This window comes from Lepus europaeus, chromosome 4, assembly GCF_033115175.1.
Source record: "Lepus europaeus isolate LE1 chromosome 4, mLepTim1.pri, whole genome shotgun sequence".
Taxonomy (NCBI): Eukaryota; Metazoa; Chordata; class Mammalia; order Lagomorpha; family Leporidae; genus Lepus; species Lepus europaeus.
Window position 1 is genome coordinate 14,901,009 of NC_084830.1, and position 12,021 is coordinate 14,913,029.

Consider the following 12,021-nt stretch of genomic DNA (forward strand, 5'->3'; position numbering starts at 1 on the left):
GGCTTGCCAGCTTTGATAATGGGGCTGGGGAAGATGAAGGACAGGCGCCCAGGGCCAGGATGAAGAGCAAAGGTTTTCAGCCTGAGGCTCAGGCTTCTGCCCACATCCCTGCTCCCGCTATGGCCTCTCTGCACCTGCACCTGCAGGACTCAACTCAGGAGACCCCGAGGTTCATGGGCACTGGTAGAGCAGGGATCCCTCCCCGACAGCAGGAAGAAAGGGGCAAAGAAACATTCCCAGGGTGCTGCCAGCTCCACACGCGGGGCCCTGGGGGAGCAGCTGTGCAAGCAGGGAGCCCTGAGATTCCTGGACAGGCCTTGGATTAGAGGAGCACAGGGACCAGGCAGCACACTTCCTTCTGTGCTGGAAGTGCCTGGGCTGGGGAGTGGGTTAGGAGGAGGCCAAGGCCTCCTGCCTCTGGGCTGCTCAGTCAGGCCTGCAGCTCCCCTGTCCAGGCGAGGACCAGGGGGCAGGTGGGACTCAGGCTGGCAGATTCTGGAGGCAACCGAGGAGGCCCACAAAGGGCTGGGAGGCGTGTGAGGATAAGCAAGGCTTCTGGCTTCCGAATCGGGGGGCCTGGGTTCGGAGGGAGAGTTGTAAAAATGACAGATCGTTGAACACTCAAGCCCTCTACTAATGCATCAGGAAGCAGGGTCTTTTACTACCTAGCAGGTTTTTAAGAACTTTTTTCTCACGCATTGAAGAACTGAAATATACACATGGCAAAATTTTCCAGCAAGATACAAGGAGCCACGCAGTCACAACAAAGCTTCCTCCTCTCCCTAGAAAAAGCCCCTCCCTCCCCAGCAGCGGCCACCATCAGCACTATCTCCCTGCATCCTTCCAGAGCCAGTCTGTGCAGATACGTGACTATGTGTGTGCGCGATCCGCCTTCACTCACAAACGGGAACAGTTAGGAAATGCCAAAACAGCCACCCACCATCTGGAGCCTTCTTTGTCATCCCCTGAATGACAAGCTTGAATGGGTCCCTTCTGACTGTGAAGATTCCAAATGATGAAGCGACCCAGCCAAAAGCCATAAGCTACCAGCTGGAGAAGCTGGACTGCATGCTCCTTGGACCCAGTGTTGGGGAGGCATCAGGTCTGGGGAGCCCCCCTCTGAGAGCCAGGATCCGGCACTCTACACAGTCACCACCTTGGTCAACCTTCACCATGACCGTGGGAGTTGGGGGCTGTCATTCATATTCTCCTTTTAGAGAAAACAAAACCAAGACTACAAGGAGGGTGGGTGGGCACACTTTTCTCGTGTTCATCATTTGTGGGGAACACATACACACATAGCCGGGAGGAGCTGCCAGGCTGCGACCTCTGCACACACGGCAGGGGCAGAACCTGGGCCTTTTGGTTTTGCACACAAGACCCATACTTTTGGTTTCCACTAAAGCAACATACAAATAGGGTATGGCAGTGCCCCACTCAGCAGTCGGGTTTACAGGATCACGTTCAGCCTCCAACCATCCTAAAACAGGCGCCACTCTCTACTCCTTTACCCACGAGAAACGAGGCCTAGGGCAGCTCAGTGGCCTTGGGAAGGGCCCTGGATGAGAACCAGCGATTGGCCAGCAGGATCAGGCCAAGATCTCTTCTACTCAGCCACAGATCTCAGTGCATAAATTCACATGGGAGACCACTGGAGCTGCTCTTATTTTCCCAAACAGCAAAGTACAGCATTTAAGTCCAACCCCAGATCACAGTGAGGAACAGCGACAAACCCTGAAAAGTCATCCCTGTCACTTCAGCAAGACCCAACTCTCCCTGGCCCAAATTCACAAGGCAGCAACTACAGGATGGTTGGGACATAATCTTGTGCCTGTAACTCGGCAAAGGCAAATGGCAAAATAGCTGATCAGTGTGCACTGAGAGCCCCAAAAAATGTATAGATGTATTGATTGGGCCGTCCCAATCCCAGAAATCTATCCCAATCCCGGAAATCTATCCCAAAAGAAATCCAAGAGACAGAACTAGGTTTACGCACCCACATGCCACACACACACACACACACTGATCTCAGCATCAGCTACAGAAAAAGCAATACCCAACATGAGTACTCTGCTATTGCAACTGGATGTTGGAACATGATGCTGCATCGCCAACTTGCTCTTTAAATGTTTATGTTACATTAAGAGAAAAACCCAATAAAATTGTCGACATTATGCGATCTTAAATTTAAAATATGCAAAGGAAAATGCAGTAAAATGTGTTCACGTTCATTATTTTCTTCCTTTTATTCTTAACATTTTCCATATTTTCTACCAAGAAAAATATCATCATAAATATAAGCATTATTTGAAAGAAATTTTGAGCCACACTCCTGGACAGAATCATTAACAACCAGGCCAGCATTGTGGCATAGCTTGTAAAGCCACTGCCTACGATGCCAGCATCCCATGTGGGCACCAGTTTGTCTCCTGGCTGCTCCACTTCCAACCCAGCTCCCTGCTAATGGCCTGAGAAAAGCAGTGGAAGGTGGCCCAGGTGCTTGGGCCCTGCCACCCATGTGGGAGACTCAGATGAAGCTCCTGGCTTCAGCCTGGCTCATCCCTGGCTGCTGTGGCCATCTGGGAAGTGAACCTGCAAATGGAAGATCTCTCTCTCTCTCTCTCTCTCTCTCTCTCTCTCTCTTTCCCCCACCACCCACCCTGTAACTCTTTCAGATAAATAAATAACTCTAAAAAAAAAGCAACCACAGAACTGACCTGCTCACCTTGCTTTTCTGACTGAGCAGTCTGCTTTTCAGACTTCTGCCCCTGCCAAAGCACAGAGTGAACTCAGAGACTGCGGGGAGGGCCCAGGGGAAAGGAGCTCCTGTGCAGAGGGGCAAGTCACAGGCACTGACAGCACTGGCGAGCAGCCGCTGGCGTTCCCGGGAGGCGACCTGAGAAACAGAGTGGGGCTCGTGGATGGAGCTAAGGGCTCAAGAAGCAACCACTTGGTTCTCCAGATGGGCTGCCACTCCTAGAGGCCCTTCCAGGGTCGGGCTGGCTGGGGTGGAAAGAAGCTGAGGCTGTCCCCTCCCCCGGCCCTGAGGATCCAGCCGTGAGATGAGCTGCAGCTAATCCAGACTCTGCTGTTGGCCTATGTTTAGCTGGCAGAACTGTAGCAACTGAACCTAATAGGTCCCCCAACACTGGCCATCAATACCCAAGTGACTGAGGGCTCATCCTCACCCAGAGCAGATTGTCAGAATTCTATGGAGGGGCCAGCACTGTGGTGTAGCAGGTAAAGCCGCCTCCTGCAGTGCTGGCATCCTATGTGGGTGCCAGTTCAAGTCCCAGCTGCTCCACTTATGATGCAGCTGTCTGCCATATGGCCTGGGAAAGCAGAAGATGGCCCAGGCCTCTGGGCCCCTGACCCATGTGGGACTCCTGGAAGAAGCTCCTGGCTCCTGGCTTCGGATAGACCCAGCTCCAGCCATTGCAGCCATTTGAGGAGTGAACCAGCAGATGGAAGATATCTCTCTCTGCTTCTGTCTCTCAGTAACTTTGACTTTCAAGTAAAATAAATAAATCTTAAAAAAAAAAAAAAAAAAAAAAGGAGGACGGGCTCTGTGGCACAGTAGGTTAATCTTCCCCCTCTGTGCTGACATCCCATATGGGCACCAGTTCCATTACTGGCTGCTCCTCTTCCAATCCAGCTCCCTGCTATGGCCTGGGAAAGCAGTAGAAGATGGCCCAAGTGCTCGGGCCCCTGCACCCACGTGGAGCCAGAAGGGGCTCTGGGCTCCTGGCTCCTGGCTTCGGATCAGCTCAGCTCCAGTCATTGCAGCCATCTGGGGAGTGAACCAATGGAAGGAAGACCTTTCTCTCTGTCTCTGCCTCTCACTGTCTGTAACTCTACTTGTATGAATGACCCAGCAGGCTACAGGGAAGTGACCCTTCTCTGGCTCCCTCACCTACAGTGCCCCGGTGATGCCAGCGACTGCTGCTGCTCCTCCTGGAGCTCTCAGAGCTCCCCAACAACACAGCCACCACACCGACAACAGCCACGTGCACGCGTCCTGGGTGAGGGCACCAGAAGCAGATGCAGGAGTGTGACCAAAAGTTAGCCCCCCATCCGCAGCACCTCCTGGCTTCACGTAACCGTCCAAGCCCCATTTTCAGGGACAAGCCTAAAGCCCCCAGAGACGACCTCAGCTCCCTGCAGGACGTCAGAAAACGAGGTTCACCCCCCAGGACACCGCCTACCATAACAGCCTAATGCAGTGCCTGTCCCCTCCCCTGGCACAAACCCATTCCAGGGAGACATCACGGGCTGGGAGGCCAAAGGGTGAGCCCCTGCACAGTTGCCCACTGTAGTTGCCAAAATCCCACCAACGCCATATTGTCTGCCCAACTCAGTTCTCTCTGCCCTACCTGGTCTGGGAGTGCCTTGAGGGCAGGGATGGTATCTCATTCGTTCCTTTTTTCATTTAATCATTCATTCACTCAACAAACATTTGTTGAGCACCTGCTATGTGCCAAGTCTGCTAACAGGCACTGGGAAGCCTGAATCAACCAGGATGCAACTGGAGCAACAGAACTATGGGGAGATACCTATATACACAATAAAGGATTTCTTCTAGGGAGAAGAAAGAAAGAACTCTTAGGATAAACCCAGAGAGAAAGCCCAGGGCCCAGAGAGCTGGACAGAAAGGTGTGTGATGAGAGGCTCCCACGTGGACCTGCACTGAACGCCATTTGTGAGCCGTGTTGCACACACTATTTACCAACTTGTGCACTTCCAGCACTAAGCTTGCAGATAAAGCACAGATGTCGAAGTGACGCACTGGAGGAGAGAATACCAAGGCAACAGACCCTGCTGGTGTGAGCGTACAGATGCCGGAGGATGGGTGGCAGAAGGGACAAGAGCAGCAGGGGGGGGGGGGGGGCTGTGGCAGTGGAGAAGAGCAGCGGGGGCCTCTTCTTCAGAGGCCCTGCCTCACCCGTGGTTCAGCGTGGGGAGCAGGACCGCTGCAGGCAGGACACGGGCGAGGGATCCTGGCTTTTCCAAGGAAGCTTCCTCGCTTGATCTTAAAACACACCTGTGTTATTCCTAGAGTTTCAGGGCAGGCAGAGCAAGGGCTCGCCACCTCGGCAGCCCTCTCTTGGACACGGCCACAAAGGTGGCCGTCACAAGGAAAGGCCGGGAGCCACCGTCAGAGCACCCTCAGCAACCCAGCACCAGAGCCGCAGCCCCACCATGCAAAGGCAACCTTGGGGCGTGTGCCCGGCATTGTGAGGCGCTGCCCATGCAGGCAGACTGGGAAGGGACTGCAGACGTGGGGCCACACCATGCGTGCCACTTTAGATGAATATAACAGCCTTTCACTTTAGTAGAAACACACACACACACACACACTCAGCACGAGTTTTGGAGCCGGCATGCTTCTTTCTCGTGGTCCTCGTGCCAAAGGATCCTTGCTCTGTGTCCAACGCAACCTCTTCAAGCTGTTTGCACGACCCAATCACCATGTCCAGTCACATGGTTCCCCGGCTCAGCATCCTTCCTCGGCTTGCCAGGGACCACAGGGCAACATCCACACCCAGGACTGGCTCTTACATCAGGGGTTCTTTTCCCATTCAACACGTTGCAACGCGCTCAGGCAAACAGCCCCTGCAGCTCCCACACAGATCCAGGCTCCCACCCATCTGAGCCCAGAAGGTGCCGTGCCACCTGCCTATAAGGCCTTTCCATCTCGTCTGCCCAAGCAGCTCACATTTCTGGCCCTGAGATTCAGCTCAATTCCAGCATCAGTGGTTCTGCTTCCTGATTTGCTCAGATGGACCGAAGCCCTCAAGTGATCACCACATTGATGATTTTTTTTTTTTTTTTGCCTCTTTCACTTTCTGGTTCCCAGCAGTCTGGGTCTTCCCATCTTTAGGACTCGGTTCTAAACAACAACCATTGCAATAACAACTACAACAACACAGTGCTCACCAAGCCCAGCGAGCTCTTCCAATAGATCCATCCCACTGTAAGTGCTTCATCTGCATTATTTCATTTATTCTTTACAACTGTGTGGTGCAGGTACTACTACAATGCTCACAACCGAAGTCCAGAGAGGATAAACAATGTAGCCATTACTGGTACAAGCAGGACTCACACCCCTGGAGTGACCTAGATTCAGTATGTGTGCCAAGTGTGGTTGTACAGGTTGTATACTGCACAACTCTGAAGCCTGCCACTCATAACAGAGTTTAGCTTGGCACTGCACAACAGAAATATCATACAAGCATATACATAATTTTAAGTATCAGACTAGCCACATTAAATAGAAATAGGGGAATGAATTTTAATATTTTATTTAACCTAGTGTATCCAAGTCTTTTCATTTCAATGTTATCAATATCAAAATATTATTTAAAATATTTTATATTTATTTCACCAGGTCTTCAAATCTGGTGTATGTTTTATACATACATCACGTTTCAATTTGGATTTTTCGAGTACTCAGTACATGCAGCTACAGACTTCTGTACTAGAGCTCACGGGCCTAGCTGTAGGTTAGACTGGCCCCAAGCTCTCCGGACCTCGGTACCCTACGTTAAAATGAGGCTGGGAGCAGGCGGTGAAGACGCACCTGGGATGCCTGCATCCCAGACCTGAGTGCCTGGGTTCAAGTCCCCGCTGCACTCTTGATCCGAGCGTCCTGCCAAGGCACACCTTGCAAGGTGGCAGATGATGGCTTAAGAATTTGTTCCTGCCACCCACACAGGAGACCTGGACCAAGTTCCTGGTTCCTGGCTTCAGCCTGGCCTGACACTGCCTACAGCAAGCACTGGGCAGAGTGAACCAGAAGGGCACTCTATATCTCTCTGTCTTTCAAATAAAGAAAATAAACTTTAAATACTTTTAAATAAAAATGAAAATCAGGGTGGACTTGATCTCCACATCCTCCTTGTACCCTCAGACTAAGTCCAACAACCTTCTGCCGACTGTCAGAGCCAACAGCTGCACAGGCCTTTCAGGCTGTGCCAGGAACAGCGCTTCCTCCGGTTCTCACAAGTGCTCCCAGCTGAAAGTACCAGACACGGAGGCCCAGAGAGGCCAACTGCTCAGCCTGAAGTCACAGAGCCAGTGGGATCCAGAATTCAGACCTGCAAGCCTAATTCATTTACTGGCTGCTAACTGTTCACCCAGGCAAACTGGCGCCTCCTACCCAGAGGGTGGATTACACCTCCCCGGGGGGTTCTAGGCAAGTCATTGAATCTGACAACCCCTGCAGCATCAGCTTTTAGAGAGGGCCCATCCCAGTCCTCTCTGCTTCCTCTGCAGAGGAACATCTGAAAGTTTCAACCACTCCACAGCTGGGCACCAGTCCCATCCTTAAAAAGCACAAATGATGACTCCAACAATGCAAACCACACTGTCTACTTGGGGGTGGAGTGCCGCTTTGCAGCGATCAGCATCTTGGCTGGGAGGGCGTGGGTATCTGCCCTTGGCCTGTGACCTATTAGCACACATGGAGTGAGCCTGCTGCTGATCCACTCTTGTTGATTAAAGCCCCAGCCGCACAAAGGCATCCCTCCCCCAGCACAGCCAGGCCCGAGAGAGGGCCGGACGACTGGCCATGAACCTGGGCTTATTATCTGAGCTCAGCTTTGCTCCCCAGTAAGCTGCATGGGGGTGGGGGGGTGGAGACTGGGGGCAGCCACATCACAAATATCTGCTCGGCCCCACCCATAGAACCATACTCTGTCCAGGGACATTCCAGAAGGAAGAAAGAATGTGGATGATCCCTGAAGCCACCAGATGGGACCCGATAGGATCTGTGGAGTGAGGACAAAGGGACACCTGCCTTCTAATCCCCCTCCCTGGTGTCGGCTCACCTGGGGAAGCTTCCTTGCCTGCACTGAGCTCCTGAGGGCTGGGAGGCAGCAGAGACCACTAACTTTTCCCAGCGCCCCAGGCTGTCTGCACTGCAAGCCTCCATCAGTGCACCTGGCAGCAGAGACCACTAACTTTTCCCAGCGCCCCAGGCTGTCTGCACTGCAAGCCTCCATCAGTGCACCTGGCACCTTGAGGCAGGCATCACCTCCAGGCACCAGAGGTTACCAGTTACTTACCATTAGGCTGCTGGCTCCAAATCCTGCTTCTGGGCCTGCTGTCGAGCAGCTGCTTATCTTGGGAAGTTACACAGCTCTCTACCTCAGTTTTCCCATCTGTAAAATGGGGAAATCAGTATCAGCCATCTAGACTGCTATGAAAAGTAAATACCAAGTTTAAGGGGCCAGCGTTTTGGCACACCAGTTGGGCCTCTGCTTGCAATGCCTGCATGGGTACCGGGTTCAAGTCTTGGCTGCTCCGCTTCCGATCAAACTCCCCGCTAACGTGCCTTGGAAAGGCAATGGAAGGTGGCCCAAGTATCTGCACTTCTGCCACCTGGGTGGGAGACCCAGGGTCCTGGCTTTGGCCTGGCCCAGCCCTGGCGGTTGCAGCCATTCGGACAGCAAACCAGCAGATGGAAGCTCTCTCCCTCTCTCTCTTTCTCTCTGCTACTCTGCCTTTCAAACAAATAAATGAATCTCAGACATGAAATAAAACATGCAGATTACATACAGATAAGGGGAGCTCTGGCCAGAGCCTGGTGACAGGCAGAGCCACTTAACACAAGCCAGCATGAGTTTATAGACAAGAAACATGAAGGCCAAGGGAAGTGAAGTATTCAGTCATTCTGCAGAGATAGCCCAAGCCTATTTCCCAGGCGCCACGCGTCAATCTTTGCAATCTGCAAAGCACGAAACACCCTTGCTCACTCTGTTCAGGCTCAGGCACAGCCCTGGTGGCCCGGCTCTGGACTCAGGCAGGCCAGACGATCATAACCGGCACTTACCAAGCACCTACCACATGCCGGCTCCGGGGGGCGCTCTTAATGCCCAGACTGTCATCCAGTGCCCACCACAAAGTAAGTGCCCAGGAGCTGCCATTTCTTCTCCAGTGTTACAGAGGAGGAGCCCGAGAGTCCTGAGCCGAGGTGGGAAACCACTTCTCTACCAAGGGCCATTTGGGGATTTATAACGTTAGTCATGGGCCATGCGACATACCAGCTTCAAGAGTAGCTTTCTACAGATGTACTGAATTTCCTACCTGCGGCTGCTCAGACCAAATGATGCTCCCCACCCCTGCGCCAGAGGTAAATAACTTGCATCTGGAGACCTGATTTTTGGAGTGGCAGAGAGAGGCCGCAAGTCCACGCTGTAGGAGCCAGGAGACTATGTGCCAACCACTGCACTTCACTGCCTTCTAATGTGTGTGAGGGTCATCTGTGGCTTTGGTGGTCTCTCATCACTCATTAGAATGATTCACAATGCCAGGCAGAGCTGGGACTGCAAAAAGCCCCGGTTGAGGGCCTGATGTCACAACTAAGTGAATGAATCCTGCCGATGAACCGGGTCCCTCTGCTCCCTCCTCCCATAATTGGTGGAATGTCAGAGAGGCCGCAGGAGCTGAGCAATGATCTGATCTCCAGGGAGGCATCTGGGGAGGGGTGGGGCCTCTTGGGAGCCCCTTTCTATTCAGCTGCAATCAGTTTATCTGTTTCTAAAAGGCTTATCCCAGCAGCTGGGAAGAGGCAGGGTATCCAAGCAAACACATCATTCCCACATTCCACGCCTGAGCCGGGAAGGACAGGGGCGAAGCAGGACAATCCCATCTGGGCAGGGCAAGGTCACTGGCCTGGTCCTGCGGGCCTGCCAGTCAATCTACCAGCGACCTCGGGCCCTCCTTGAGGACAAAGCAAACTGAACAAGGCTACTTCCCAATTCCAACCCCACCGCTGCCACTCTGTGGCCTTCCAGGAGTCCCTGCTGCTCAGCATCAGTTTGGGGGTGGGAATGAGTGACCCTGAAACACAAATGGGGGTGAGCACCAAAGGCAGGCAGCATTTCTCCAGAGTTGTTATGGCCGGGCCCTGGCGCGTCCTGTTTTGAGATCCCAGAGAAACAGAAAAGCAGCACTGGGCCCTGGCCATGAGGAGGCTTCAAAAAGTCCGGAGAGGGGCGGGCGTGTGGTGCAGCAGGTGAAGCCCCTGCCAGCACCGCCGGCATCCCATACGGGCAATGGTTCAAGTTCGGGCTGCTCCACTAATGGCAGATGATGACGCAAGTATCTGGGCCCCTGTCACCCACGTAGGAGACCCAGATGGAACTCCAGGCTCCTGACTTCAGCCTGGCCCAGACATGGCTGTCGTGGTCATTTGGGGAGTGAACCAACAGACAGAAGATTTCTCTCTCTCTCTCTCTCTCTCTCTTTCTCTCTGTAACACACTCTTCAAAATAAATAAAATCTTCAAAAAAGTCAGTGGGAAATGGAGTTCAAAGATGTTTATTACAGTTCAAAACAATTCTGAAAACCATGCATATAAGGGGTCGTCAGAATGGTCGTGGAAATGCATAATATGAAAAGAAATTAGGAATGGATTTCAACATTTTTGCACCAAAATGAACTTCTAATTCCATTTTCCACAAACTTTGGGAAGACCCCTGATCTGGCCCTGAAACTCTGGCACATGACCGATGTACGAGAAATACCAGCAGTAGCACAAATCACAAAGCAAACAAGAAGAGGGGGGCCAGACACATGGCACAGCACCTTACCTGTGACACCAGCAACACACACTGGAGCACCAGTTCGAGTCCCCGCTACTCTGCTTCTGATCCAGCTTCCTGCTAATGGGCCTGGGAAGGCAGTGGAAGACGGCCCGAATACTTGGGCCCCTGCACCCATGTGGGAGACCCAGATGGAGTTTCTGCCTCCTGGGTTGGGCCTGGCACAGCCCTGGCTGTTTTGGGGAGTAAACCGTGAGACAGAAGTGCTCACTCGCTCTCTCATTCTCTCTCTCGTACTGCCTTTCAATATAAATAAATAAATCTTTAAAGAAAATAAAGAAAAGGAAGAAGAACTGCCAACACATCCTTGGAAAACAGATAAAAAACCATGGTCTGGTCCCACAGTGGAAAGAAAGAAACCGCAGCAACTGGCACCCATGTGGGCTTATCGACAAGATGCTGAGTCGCAAAGCAAACGGCATCCAGCATGGGATTGTTATAAAGCTCCCAAGAAAGGAAAGGAAGCGGCGTTGCTCCTAGGATACCAGGTACGCAAGGAAACCTCTGTTCTTGCTTTCAGTTTCAGGAAGACATCAACAGCCAAAGTCAGGTAATGCCTTGTGGAGCAGAGTGCAGGGGGCGGGCGCGGGGGGAACCGGGAAGCTGTACCTGAGTGGGGCATCGGGCTTGCGTTCTGGCCTGCAAAGCTCATCCACCATCTGCAGGCACCAACAGTGCACTAACGGCTGAAGCTGCCCGAAATCCAGTCGGCAACTCCCTCACACCTACCGCAGCTGCCAGCTATCTTCAACTGCTTTCTTTTGCTAGAACTGGATAGCATGGATTGAATAGTTTCTAAGAGAGAAGGGTTTATCTGGCTCACGGCTCTGAAGGCTGGGCAGCCCTGTCTGCTGGGGTCCTCCTCACTGGCGGGGACTCTGCAGAGCCCGGAGGTGGTGCAAGGCATCATAGGGCAAGCAGCATCCCAATGCCCCCCTTTCCTCCTCCCTTACAAAGCCACAGTCCTGCTGCATTAGGCCCCACCTTGCAGCCTCATTTAACATTAACTTGTCTCCCAAAGGTTCTGTCTCCAAGTACCACATCAGGCTAGAGTCCTACCCAGCTCTCACCGAGCAGGAACATTCAAACCACAGCACTGGTCATTCATCCTGTGGGCAGCAGGACCCCCGCAGAGGCCTCCAGAAGATGATTCAATGGGTCAGAAGCTCCAGGTGAGTGCACTGAGCCCCATCTCCACGGAGGCTCTGCCAGGTGCAAAATGGGGCAACAGCATACACCTGACAGAGCTGCAGAACAGACGGACACAACGGCACCTGTCGACACTGAGCTGAGCCCCAGCTCAGGGCAAACGCTGGCCACCAGCGTCCAGAGGCCAAGGGCACAGTTGAGCCGAGCAGTCAAGACCCGTGCTCAGCCACTTCTAGCTGGATGGCCCTGGCTGAGTTTATTTAAA

At 52.8% G+C, this 12,021-nt stretch overlaps 1 long non-coding RNA gene across 23 annotated transcripts in view; it reads right to left on the bottom strand.

Annotated features, from left to right (window-relative positions):
- The window catches only part of LOC133757518 (uncharacterized), a 261,209-nt gene that overhangs the window by 229,353 nt on the left and 19,835 nt on the right, over nucleotides 1-12,021 (bottom strand). For 2 of the 23 annotated variants that reach the window (XR_009865667.1, XR_009865680.1), the window contains one exon: nucleotides 8,067-8,162. The exons of the other annotated variants lie outside the window; for them this stretch is intronic. This is a non-coding gene — a long non-coding RNA (uncharacterized LOC133757518). The remainder of the gene's footprint in view (nucleotides 1-8,066; nucleotides 8,163-12,021) is intronic. 23 annotated transcript variants of the gene reach the window in all.